The 12817-nt window shown below is 55.2% G+C and overlaps 1 protein-coding gene across 1 annotated transcript in view; it reads right to left on the minus strand.

Moving 5' to 3' along the window:
• CNOT6 (CCR4-NOT transcription complex subunit 6) overlaps positions 1-4399 on the minus strand; it is a 29437-nt gene extending 25038 nt beyond the window's left edge. The window contains exon 1 of the mRNA XM_056115457.1: positions 4316-4399. The gene's annotated coding sequence lies outside the window, so the exon portion shown is untranslated. The remainder of the gene's footprint in view (positions 1-4315) is intronic.
• Between the last annotated feature and the right edge of the window lie 8418 nt (positions 4400-12817).

A 12817-nucleotide genomic window follows, 5' to 3' on the forward strand; every position in this document is an offset into this window, starting at 1 on the left:
GGGCCAGAGAGAAGACAGTGGGGAAGGTATCTGCCTTGCACACAGTTGACCTGGGTTCAATCCTGGTACCCCACAGGGTCCCAGCAGTCAGGAGAGACTCCTGAACACTGCCAGGTGTGGCCCACACGCCGCTCATACCCCACCGCCCCTGCAAAAAGTTTCTGCACCTTTCCCCCAGTGATCAGTGCCTTCAAAGCAGAGCTGACCAGGGCCTTCTTAGAGACATTCAAGAACACTTCAGTGGGGCTAGAGCCACAGGACAGCAAGTAAGGGCACCTGCCTTGCACACAGCTAACCCGAGGTTCGATCCCTGGCACTGCACAGGGTCCCGAGGCTGACCAGGAGTGAACCATAAGCTCAGAACCAGGAGTGAGCCCTAATTTGGGGGGTTGGGTGTGAACCAAATATTAAAAATTAGAAAAAGAAAGCAGAGCTGAGCAGTGCCCGCAGCACGTGGGGAGCGTTGACAAAGTCCCCTCCAGATCAATGCCCTCTTCTCACGTGCCCAAAGGAAAAGCAAATTCTTACTGCCGGCTTGATGGCTGATTCCAGAATCCCTTGCTCACGAGGAATTCTTGCATTTGGGAATCACCCCTGGTGCTCAGGGGATCAAATGGAATGCCGGAAATCGAACCCCAGTCACCCACGTACAAGGTCAGTGCCCTCCCCATTGTACTATAACTCCAGTCCCACATGAGGCATTCCTGAATGGCTCCCTGCCCCCATCCTTCCAACCCCCCCCCCCAATAGAGCAGTGTCCCAAAGCAGCAAACATTTAATTTTTTTTGGGGGGGGAGGAGGGTCACACCGGCAATGCACAGGGTTTACTCCTGGCTCTCCACTCAGGAATTACTCCTCATGGTGCTCAGGGGACCATATGGAATGCTGGGAATCGAAGCTGGGTCGGTCACGTGCAAGGCAAGCGCCCTACCCGCTGTACTATCACTCTAGCTCCTTTAATTTCTTTTTCTTCTTTTTTGGCCTCCGAGCCATCCCCTGGGAGTGCTCCAGGCATACTCCTGGCTCTGGCTCTGCACTCAAGATTTACTCCTGGTGGTACTCAAGATCATCCTATGGGATGCCAGGGATGTAAGACAAGCGTCCTCCCCACTAAACTAGCGCTTCGGCCCCACAAACATTTCTAAACTACCTGGACAGCAGGCAAAGTTCTCCCACCCCTCTAGCAGAAGTCAGGAGCCAGCTGCCCATGGCCAGAAGGAGAGTCTGAAATAGCCCCAATAACTGCAGTTCCTAATATACCAATATACCCAACAGTACCACCTCTTGACATCTATCCCCCAAAGGCCAAAAGCTTCATTCTCAAGGACACATGCACACCTATGTTCACCACCACACTTAGCACAACAGCCAAGAACAGGAAACAACCCAAATTCCAATTACAGGTGAAATGATCGAGAAAGCTGATCACAGTAAGAGATACACGAAGGAGTACTACGCAGCTGAAAGTGCAAAATCACAGGGCCAGAGGGATAGTTCAGCAGGACAGCGCTTGTCTTGCACATGGCAAACCCAGTTTCAAACTCCAGCATCCCATATGGTCCACTGAGCCTGACAGGAGTGATCCCTGAGCAGAGCAAAGGGGTCAGTCCTGAGCTTGCTGGGGGTGTCCCCTCACAAAATAAAAGAGCAAAATCATGCAATTTATAGCAACACGGAACTAGAAGGTATCATGTTGAGTGGATCAGGAGGAAAGGGACAGAGACAGAATGACCTCTCTCGGTGGCCAGAGCGACAGTACAGCAGGGAGGGCACTTGCCTTGCACAGAGACCTAGGTTCAATGCCCAGCATTCCTTAGGGTCCCCAGGGCACCGCCAGAAATGACTCCTGAATGCAGAGCCAGGAGTAACCCCTGAGATCAGCGGGTGTGGCTCCAAAATAAAAATAAATAAATTTTTTTAAAAAAGAATGACCTCGGGGTTGGAGTGATAGCACAGCGGGTAGAGTGCTTGCCTTACACGCGGCCAACCCGGGTTCAATTCCCAGCATCCCATATGGTCCCCCAAGCACTACCAGGTGTAATTCCTGAGTGCAGAGCCAGGAGTAACCCCTGAGCATCGCTGGGTGTGACCAAAAAAGCAAAATAAATAAATAAACAAATAAATAAAAAGAATGATCTCTCTTATCTGTGGGACTTAAAGATACACAGTCAGGTAACAACAAGGGGCCAAACGCAACACAATGGGAGAAGTGACACATACAAGTGGGTTCTGAGAGGGAGTGAGGGGTGAGCCTAACTCCCCACACCCACAAAATAAAATAAAATCAGAGCCAGAGCAATAGTACAGCGGAGACGACGCTTACCTTGCTTGCCTAGGGCTCAGATTTCCCAGCACCCCATAGGGTCCCCAGAGCTGGGCCAGGAATTAATTCCTGAGTGCAAAGTCAGGAGTAACCCCTGAGCATTGCCTGGTATGGCCCCCAAAACAAAATAAATAAAAAGGTGTTTCTAGATGTCTACCAAGATTACAAATACCATAGAAGAGGTATTCACAAACTGTGTCCTTAGTCCTTCATTCATCATTCATTCATCATCCTGTTATTCGTCGATTGCCTCGAGCAGGCCCCAGTAACGTCTCTTTCATCCTAGCCCTGAGATTATATTCAAGGCTCTTTAGGAGAATGAGACCCATCATTGTTACTGGTATTTGGCATATTGGGTACGCCACGGGGAGTTTGCCAGACTCTGCCCTGTGGGCAGGCTACATTCGTAGTCCTTAGTCGTATGTCCCTGAATCTGACCAACTGTCAGTGGCAGGAAGATGGTGCCAAGCTCAAAGGGTTGGAATACAGGAGGTTCTGCTGTATGTTTCAAGGAGTCACCTCCAGGCAACTGTGCGGACCCTCCTGCACCACCCCCCGTAATTTCTTTGGACATGGATGGGCTGCAAAATGTCAGTGATATGTTGGAATTGTGTCTTTCTCAGCAACTGTCATTGTCTTGTTCACCAATGGGGAGGAGAGACAAGATTCGAAAACCTTCAGCCTTCTCAAATGAACGAACGGGAACCGGAGAGACAGTGCTGTAGATAGTGTTTACCTTGCACCCGTCAGCCCAGGTTAGATTCTTGGCATCCCACATGGTTCCCCACGGTTGCCAGGACTGATCCTGAGCGCAGGGCCAGGAGTAAGCCCTGAGCACTGCCAGGTGTGGCCCCAAAACAAAAAGGGGGTTAAAAAATCCAATGAACCGCAGTGACTCCTTGGGTCTTGCTCCAGGGGCCTGGGTGGATCACCCGACTGTGTTGGAGCCCCTAGCCTCTGCAGGGGCTGCTCTGAAACTGTGTCCCGGAAGAGCACTGAGCCTGGGACTTGGCAGACAGCACAGCAGGACAGCTATCCCTTGTGCATCTGTTCTCAGCCTAACTCCCTGCACGCAACAGGGTCCCTCGAGCCTACTGGGAGTGGGCCCTGAGCACAGAACCAGGAAGAAGCCTTGAGCACTGCCAGAGGTGGCCCCAAAACACAAAAGCCAAATCCAGAAATGAAAGCAGTGATCTAAACATGGTGATGGTTTTGCTTGTAACAGAGCTGGGGCTTACCAGGGTCTCCCATGCAAGGCAAAGGCCCACTGAGGGCATCCCAGGCCCTTCCACCAGTCAATTTCACTCAGAAAACCGTATTTGGATGCATCGCAAGCCTTTGCGTCAATAGGCACATGCGCCAGTCGAGTTCCCCAAACTAAGTTCTAGGTCTGGAAGCACCCCCGGAACCAAGCACCCCTCACTCCGTCACCAGCCCTGTCTCCTCTCCCCCTCTCCTCTCCAAAGGACAACTTCAGCCACATCAGGGGCGCAGGGAGATTCTGCACGAGCCCGATCAGCTCGTCCCTGGAAATCGGGAGGGGGGGGGCTTGGCTTCCCCAGATTAACTTTCACCCCTCCCGGGCAGTGGGGAACCCTCAGCGCCGCAGCCAGACCCGAGACGACCTCCCTGCTGCAGCGGCCCCACGCACGGGCTGGTCCACGGCGGCGGGAGCCCGCGGACAGCCCCGCCAGCTGCGTCCCGCGGGAGGCCGGGACCTCGCGGGCGGCTCCTCGCCCGGCGGGGCTGGAGGGGGGCTCGGGGAGGCCGCAGAGGGGCGTGCAGGAAAGTTTCTCCAGAGCAGACCCAGTCGGCGCGCGGGGGGGCGCGGAGGAGTTCGGGCGCGGGGCGGGCGCTCGGGACGGGCCGCGTCCGGGGCGCCCGCAAAAACCCGCCTCCCCCGCGTCCCGGGACCCCACACTCGCGTGGGGCCGCCCAGACGAGCCGGGGCGACCGCGGGTGCTCCCTCCCGGCCCGGCCCGCGCGCCTCACCTGCCGCGGGGCGCCGCCCGCCACCGCCTCCCGGGGGGTGCCGCGGGCTCCGGCCCGAGCGCGCACCATGCCCGTCCCCGCCGCCGCCGCTCTTTGTTCCGCGCGCCGCCGCCGCCGTCTCGGCCGCCGCTACGCCCGCCCGGCCGCGCCCTCCGCGCCGCGCCCCCCGCCGCCGCGCCGCCGCCGCCGCCGCCGCCGCCTCCGCGCCCCCCTCGCGTTCATTGAAAGCAAACAAGCATCATGGCGGCGGCCGCCGTCACCCCCGCCCGCGCGCCTCGCACGGCGCCGGGATCCCGGGCCGCCGCTCCAGCATCCCGGCCGCCCATTGGCCGGCACGGCCCGACTCGGCCACTCGGCGCGCTCCGGGGGCGGGACCCTGCCTGCGAGGCCCCGCCCCCTTATCCTCGCGCAGCCGAGCCGGCTCAGCTCCACGCCCCGGAGGCCCCGCCCCGCTTGCGAAGGCCCGCCCCTCCTCCTCAATCCCATTCACGCAGGCCCCGCCCCCTCGGCCCCGAGCCTGCCTGCTCCCCGGGTCACACGGAACACGCCCCTTTTAGCCCACCGTTCAGGCCATGCCCCTTCCCCTGAGCCACCTGGTTGCCCTACAGCCCAGGCCCCGCCCCCGTCCCGCAGGTCCAACCCCCGGCGAGTCGGCCCCGCCCTCTCCAGGTCTCCCTCCCGGGCGGCTTCTCTCAGTCACAGAGCCCCGCCCCCACAGTCCTCCCGCCCCGCAGGTTCTCTGGCCACGCCCCCTACGCGCAGGCTCCGCCCCCTCCAGTACCCCCCAGTCTCGGCGGCTTCTCTCAGTCACAGAGCGCCGAGTCGGCCCCGCCCCCGACGCGCAGGCCCCGCCACCTCCTGTCCTCCCGCCCCAGAGGCTTTTTTGGCCCCGCTCACTCCAGTCCTCCCTCCCCGCGGGTTCTCTGGCCCCGCCCCCGACGCGCAGGCCCCGCCCCGGCGGCGTCTCGCCGTGCTGACAGTCCGGGCCCCTGTGTTAGCCTCTGCTCTCGGTTTGACTGCTCGCTCCTTGCTCGGTTCTTTCTCATGCTTCTACCACCTGCCATCTGGTTCTGGTTCTGGTTCTGGTTCGTGGCTGAGGGGGACCTTATTTTGGTTTGGTCCCTGTATTGCTCACTTTTGCCCCCTGGTGCCCCGTCTCTTTGCAGGGGGACTCCCTCCTTCCTTTGGCTCCTTGTCAATCGCGCTCCGGCACTGCCCTTTCCCTGCCCGGGAGCTGCACCCGGTCCCAGTTTTGACCCTCCATAGTCACTGCGCGAGTGAGTTCCCGCCTCAGGTCCACGGGGAAAATTCACCAGTGGCCCGTTGCCGTCCTGTGACGGCTGAACCCCTTAGACCCGGAAATTTTGGGGATCCAATCTCCGCTGCGTTCCAGGACCCTGATGTCGAGGTGCAGGTGGGAACTGGTCACTCTGAGCCCACCCACTTCAACTCCTGCCACTGGGTCTCTGAGCACCAGCAGGATATGGTCCCCGGAGCACCGCCAGGAGTAATTCCTGAGTGCAGAGCCAGGAGGAACCCCTGAGTATCGCCGGGTGTGACCCAAAAAGAAAAAAAAGAACCCCAGAACTGAGCAGATGGCTGCAGACATGCCTCCGAAATTTGCACCAGGCCACTTTCACCCGACTACTCCAGACGGGAGCAGGTGCTCTCCCTCCACCTGCCCCTAGGAATCCCTGTGGACGGCATCTTCCAGAACCCAATGAGAAGTCCAGGTACGTGGAAGCAGTAACAGCAAATGCCAGGTCTCACGGGATAGGGCATGAGCCTGTCCCTCCCATCCCCCTGCCCCTATGGGACCCTGAAATGATGCCCACAAACTGCCTCTGGCTACTATTTAAGCTCCTAAACAGCCATGATCCAGAGACGCACAAAAGAATCTCAGAACCGAGCAGCTCACTGCAAAGATCTCTCCAAACCTTAATTATCTAAAACTTTAGAATTCCAGGAGCGCATGGCCGCATGCTCTTATGCCATTTGTAACACACAATACAAAATAAATTGTCTAGCATTGCCTTTTGACAGGTTTGAGTAGTGGCGGGGAAATTCCAAATAATAATGGTGGTACCGGTGTGGAAATACTGAATGTAATCAAAGTAGAGAGACAGTATTGTGGAAATTGTCTGACACACAGGCAGGGGAAGGGTTGGGATGGGGGAGACACTGGGGACTTCGGTGGTGCACTGGTGAAGGGATCGTTATTTGATCATTGTATGATGGAAACTCAAACATAAAATCTTTGTAACTATCTCATGGTGATTCAATAAAAACTAATAATAATTTTTTAATTATATATATTTAGGAGACATGGTACTGGGGCTACAACTCTTGCCTTGAATGCAGTCGGCCCCATTCAATCCCTCAACGTGCTCCCCAAACTGTGATGGGAGTGATCCCTGGACACACTCAGGAGAAAGCCCTGAACATCACAGGTGTGACCTCCAAACTAACCCCCACAAATAATAAAATTGGGGTCAGATATACAGAGTAGGGGTTAAGGCGCCTCCTTTACATCCAACCACCCCCAGTTCAATTCCTTGTATAGTGCTCCCTGAGCACTGTCAGAGGTCACCCCTGAACAAAAAGGCAGGAATAGCCCCATGAGCAGAGTTGGGTATAACCCCAAAACATGACAAAACACAATTTAAACCCAATTTTTTTTGTCTTTTGGGTCACATCGGGTGTTGCACAGGGGTTATTCCTGGCTCATGTACTCAGGAATTACTCCTGGCGCTGCTCGGGGGACTATATGGGATGCTGGGAATCGAACCAGGGTTGGCCATGCGCAAGGCAAACACCTTGCCCACTGTGCTATTGCTCCAGCCCCTAAACCCAATTTCTTTCTTGTTTTTTGGGCCACATCTGGCAATGCTCAGAACTTATTGCTGACTCTGCACTCAGGGACCATTCCTGGCATGACTCCAGGACCCAGAGAGGGTTGCAGGGGGTTAGCCCAGGTCAGCTGCATGCCAGGCAAATGACCTACCTGCTGTACTATTGCTCCAGACCCTAAACACAACTTTCTTTCCAAATGCATATAGGAACTAGTTCTAGTGAGAATTCACATGTCCAGCAAGTATGGCCCTAATTTCCCTTCCCAGCACTGTAGACCCTGACCATGTCCCCTTCCGTCACTTACATCTGGTCCTGTTGTCCCTGTGAAAAACACTAGAGGGGCCAGAGTGATAGTACAGAGGTACTTGCCTTGCACACAGCTAGCCCAGGTTCAACCCCCACATATCATCCCCCAAGTCCCTCCCTGAACACAGAGCCGGGAGTAAACTCTGACCACTGTTGGGTGTGGCCCCCAAACAAACAAAAATCAACGTGCACATAGGCACTGTAATAAAATAAATCTTTATGGATTCAGTTTTTGTTTTGGAGTCACACCAGTGATGCTTAGAGTTGGTTCCTGGCTCTGCACACAAAACTCACTGCTGGGGATGTTCAGGGGAACCATATGAGATGCCAGGGATTGAGTTAAGGCACATGCCTTGCACATAGATATACCCAGTTTGATCCCAGTTTGTTCCCATACCATTCCCTGAATCCCGCCAGGAGTAAACCCTGAGCATAGAACCAGGAATCAGCCCTGAGTGCCACAGGGTGTGGGCCAGAAACAAAACTTCCAAATGATTATTTTTATTAAAATAGATAATATCAGGCCTGGAGTGATCATACAGCAGTTGCCTGGCACAGCAGCCGACCCAAGTTCGATTCTTTGGTTGGATCTCTGATATCCCATATGGTTCCTTGAGCACTGCCAGGAGTGCAAAGCCAGGAGTAACCCCTGATTATCGTAGGGTGTGGTCCCCAAACCGAAATTTATTTAAAAAACAAAATGCATGATATAAATGATATATTTAAATGACATCTTTTACCTGTACCATACTGTAACCGATCAACAGCAGTATAGCAAACATATGTAAATAGACACAACTGTTCTTACCCCAGTTGTTAAAATGCTTCCATAATTTCCCTCTCCTTGGAAAACAGGTCCAGTAACGTCTCCATTGTGAGACTAGTTGTTACTGTGTTTGGCATATCCAGTACGTCCCGGGTAGCTTGCTAGGCTTTGCTGTGCAGGCGAGATACTCTCGGTAGTTTGCTGAGCTCTCTGAGAGTGGCGGAGGAGGAATCGATGTGCCCCAATCACCCCCTCCCAATCCCTGGTTTAACAGGGAGGGGTCTCCAGGGACCCCAGCTGGCCATAAGTGAAATGAGGTGGGGGAAGCACTCCTGAACACCCCCCTCTACGCGCGCGCGCGCGCGCGCGCACACACACGCGCGCACACACACACACATACACACACAGGAGTGGGTGTGATTCACCATAAGGCCACCAGGTGGCGCTGGTGGCATCAGTACCAGAAGCTAAAGAGCTAATTGCACTTCCATAAAGCCAGTGCTACAGTTACTTGGAGATGTTCTTTGGGGGACTGACTTTGTGCCCAGGACTGACTTTGCTGGTAGAGCTTGGGAGACCCTCTGTTGTGTGGGGGGTTGAACCCAGCTAGCACCCTGCCCACTGTACTACCTCCCGGACCCACTGGGGGACCTATCGGGACAGTCTGGGAAGCGTCCAGTGCTCACGTGCATGTGCTCTGTGGCTCCAGTCCTGTCCTGGGCTCTCCAGAGCTGTGCCACGGGGACTCCCTGTCTTCGTGGTCTCTGGCACGTGGACGGCTGGGAGGAGGGCGAGGGAAGGGGCACGTCCTCTCCCTTCTCTCTCCCAGCCCCAGCTGGCCCATCGCTGCAGGTGTGCAGGTGTGTGCAGATGGATGTGGGTGTGTGTGGATGTATACAGTGCAGACATGTGCAGGTGTGTGCATATGTGTGCAGGACTGTGCAGGCATGTGCAAATGTATACAGTGTAGACATGTGCACGTGTGTGCTGATGTATGCAGGCATATGTAGATGTGTGCAGATGTGTGCAGGGGTGGTGTGCATGTGGCAGCCATTACCAGCCAGCCCAGTGGCCCGAGGCCTTCCCAACTCACACCTGCCTCTGTCTGGGGACTCCCCCACACCAGGGCCCCTCACTTGTCAAGCCCAGCAGGAAGCCAAGTACGTCACCACGAGAGCCACACCCCCCACACGCACAGAGCGGCCCCTCCTTGGGTGATTTCACCCTGGGCGGGCCCCAGAAGTGAACTCGCCAACACCCCACCCCGAAGGGCCCCAGTGCTGAGCTGTCTCCCCCAGGAGCAGACGTTCCGCAATAAACTGAGCTCTGGGGTTCTTCCAGGGTCTCCGTGTGACTCACACTTTCCCCTTCCCCCTTTCCCCACATTTGGCCGTGGCTTCAGTCTTCACTTCTAAAGATAAAACCCGTATTCTCTCTCTCTCTCCCTCTCTCTTTCCCTCTCTCTTCCTCTTTCCGTCTCTCTCTCCCTCTCTTTCCCTTTCTCTCTCCCTCTGTCTCTCCTCCTCTCCCTCTCCCTCTCCCTCTCTCCTCCCTTTCCCCCTCTTCCTCTCCCTCTCTCTGTCTCTCTCCCTCTCTCTTTCCCTCTCTCTCCCCCTCTGTCTCTCCTCCTCTCCCTCTCTCTCCTCCTCTCCCTCTTCCTCTCCCTCTCCCTCTCTCCCTCCTCCTCTCCCTCTTCCTCTCCCTCTCCCCCTCTCCCCTCCCTCTCCCTCCCTTTGTCCTTCTCCCTCTCCCTCTCCTCCCCCTCTCTCCCTTTCCCCCTCTCTCTTTTCACTCTCTCTCCCCGCCCTCTCCCTCAAGAGCTGGAGGGACACAGGAGGGTCACTGCTGGTAGTGTGGACAAGAGTCAGTGGCAACACTCAGCAGTGCTCAGGGTCACTGTGTGCCCAAGAGTTGATTCTGGGACTCTGAACGCAGTAGGCACATGCCATTCCACCTAAGCCACGTCCCATTCCAGTAAAATCCACACCTCTTAGTAGAACTAGGATCCAAATGCCACACCTGATGTTGGATGAACTTTTTTTTTTTTTTGCTTTTTTGCTTTTTGTCAACACTGTCCTCCGTTGTTCATCGACTTGCTCGAGCGGGCCCAGTAACGTCTCCACTTTGAGACTTCTTGTTACTGTGTTTGGCATATTGAATATGTCACGGGTAGCTTGTCAGGCGGGCGAGATACTCTCAATAGCTTGCCGGACTCTCTGAGAGGAATCGAACCCGGCTCGGCCAGACTGGCTGCGGGCAAGGCAAACACTCTACCGCTGTGCAATCGCTCTTTTTGCCCAGGCTGGAGTGATAGCACAGCGGTAGGACGACTGCCTTGTGTGCAGCCAGCCCGGCCGAGCCGGGTTCGATTCCTCCGCCCCTCTCGGAGAGCCCAGTAAGCTACCGAGAGTATCTTGCCCGCACGGCAAAGCCTGGCAAGCTACCCGTGATGTATTTGATATGCCAAACACAGTAACAAGAAGTCTCAAAATGGAGACGTTACTGGGCCCACTCAAGCAAATCAATGAACAATGGGAGGACCGTGTTTGACAGTGTTTTTGCTTTTTGGGTCACACACAACTATGCTCAGGGGTTCCCCCTGGCTCTGCAGTCAGGAGTCACTCCTGGCAGTGCTCGGGAGACCCTCTGGGATGCCGGGGATCAAAGCTGGGTTGGCCCCGTGCAAGGCAAACACCCTCCCCACTGTGCCAACACTCCGGCCCCTGGATGAACTTTCTGCTGTCTTTGGGGGATCACGGCAGCTATGCTGAGAGCTCAGGGGTCCTGAGAGCTGGTTTAGAACATGGGTGGGCTGCATGCAAGGCAAGTGTCCTCTGAACTGTACTACATCTCAAGTTCCCCACCCGTACCGAACCTGGTCTCTGAATACAGGTTTCCACTCGGGCCCTTCCGCTCTCCTTGCCCTACCTCCTTCCCTTCCTCAAAGCAAGAGGCAGGTCCCGAGAAACCCATTAGGATCTTCCTCAAGGGCGACCTCTCGGGCTTGACCTGCCTCCCCTAAGCTGGGAGCACGTCAATTCTCTTTTCTTCTTTTTGGACGGGGTAGGGAGCGCTCCACGGTGCTGGGGGTGGGGTGGGGAACTCTGGAATCTGTGCCCAGGTGCACCCGTGGCAGGGCCAGGGATCAAAGCCGGGTCAGCTGCATGCAGAGCAAGCACTTTGCCCACTGGACTATCTCGGAGGTCCTGGAAGTCAGTTTTAAAGTCATTGCTGGATCCAAACTCAGTGTTTGGCTCTGAAAAGCTCCCACGCAGGGCGGCGGGGCATCCTGGTATGCCCACTCGGATGAGCAGGTGTTGGTGCTGTTTCTTGTAAGGGAGCTGACGTGGTTCCTGCAAGGCCCATCCAGCTTCCAAGCACCGATCACGCCCTATTAATCAGGAGTCTGGCTCCTCAACTCCCTCTGAAGTGTCCTTGGGACATCAACTCGATAAACTCGGAGAGCAAGCCAGGAAATGCCAGCCATCCTCTGAGTCTCTGTGCATGGTTGCAGGATGCTTGATGTCCCTAGAGCTTGGTTGCATTTCAGCCTTGCATCCCACAGCGAGGGAGAAAACAGCACTCATCAGAACAGTTAATCCTGCATAGGATGCCTGGATTTGTGAGGAGGGACTTGTGCTCAGGACTTCCTCCAGGCTCCGAGTTCAGGAATCACTCTTGGCGGGGCTCAGGAGAACATATAAGTCCCCAGGATTGACCCTGGGTTGACAGTGGGCAAGGCAAGAGCCCAGGACCTACTGTACTATCTCTCTGGCCCCACCTTGAGGATTTTTGCATCTATGTTCGTCAGACTTACTGTTCTTTCAATTTAGTTTCATTTCCTTCTTTTTCCTTTCTTTCCTTTCGCCCTGACTATCTCCTTTCCCACCTTCTCGCCCTCTTTTGTTACTCCTTCCTTCCTTCCTTCCTTCCTTCCTTCCTTCCCTCCCTCCCTCCCTCCCTCCTTCCTTCCTTCCCTCCTTCCTTCCTTTCTCCTCCTCTTCCTCCTCCTCCCTTCTTCTTCTTCTTCTTCTTCTTCTTCTTCTTCTTCTTCTTCTTCTTCTTCTTCTTCTTCTCCTCCTCCTCCTCCTCCTCCTCCTCCTTCTCCTCTTCCTCCTCTTCCTTCTCTTCCTCCTCTTCCTTCTCCATCACACCCAGCAAAACACAGGGGTTACCCCTGACTCTGCATTCAGGAATCCCTCCTGATGGTGCTCAGGGGACCAAATGGGATGCTGAGGATTGAACCCGGGTTGCCCACATGCAAAGCAAATGCCCTCCCCACTGTACTATCACTCCAGCCCCAACTTCCTTCATTTCTTCTCTCCTTTCTTTCCTCTTCGCTCCCTTTCTTCTTTCCTTCTTCCCTCTCTTCCTTCCTCCTTTCCTTTCTTCCTTTCTTCCTGCCTTCCTCCCTTCTTTCCCTCCTTTCTTTCCTTCCTCCCTTTCTTCCTTGTCCTTGTCTCATTTTGGAATCAGGGCTATGTTTTTTTTTTTTACATACTCAAGTTTTCCCTCCTTGTCAATTTTATGGAAAGCTTGAACAGTGAATTGCTAGGTCACTATGAGTCCAGGTCTGT

This window comes from Sorex fumeus, unplaced genomic scaffold (genome assembly GCF_029834395.1).
Source record: "Sorex fumeus unplaced genomic scaffold, SorFum_2.1 ptg000029l, whole genome shotgun sequence".
Classification (NCBI taxonomy): domain Eukaryota; kingdom Metazoa; phylum Chordata; class Mammalia; order Eulipotyphla; family Soricidae; genus Sorex; species Sorex fumeus.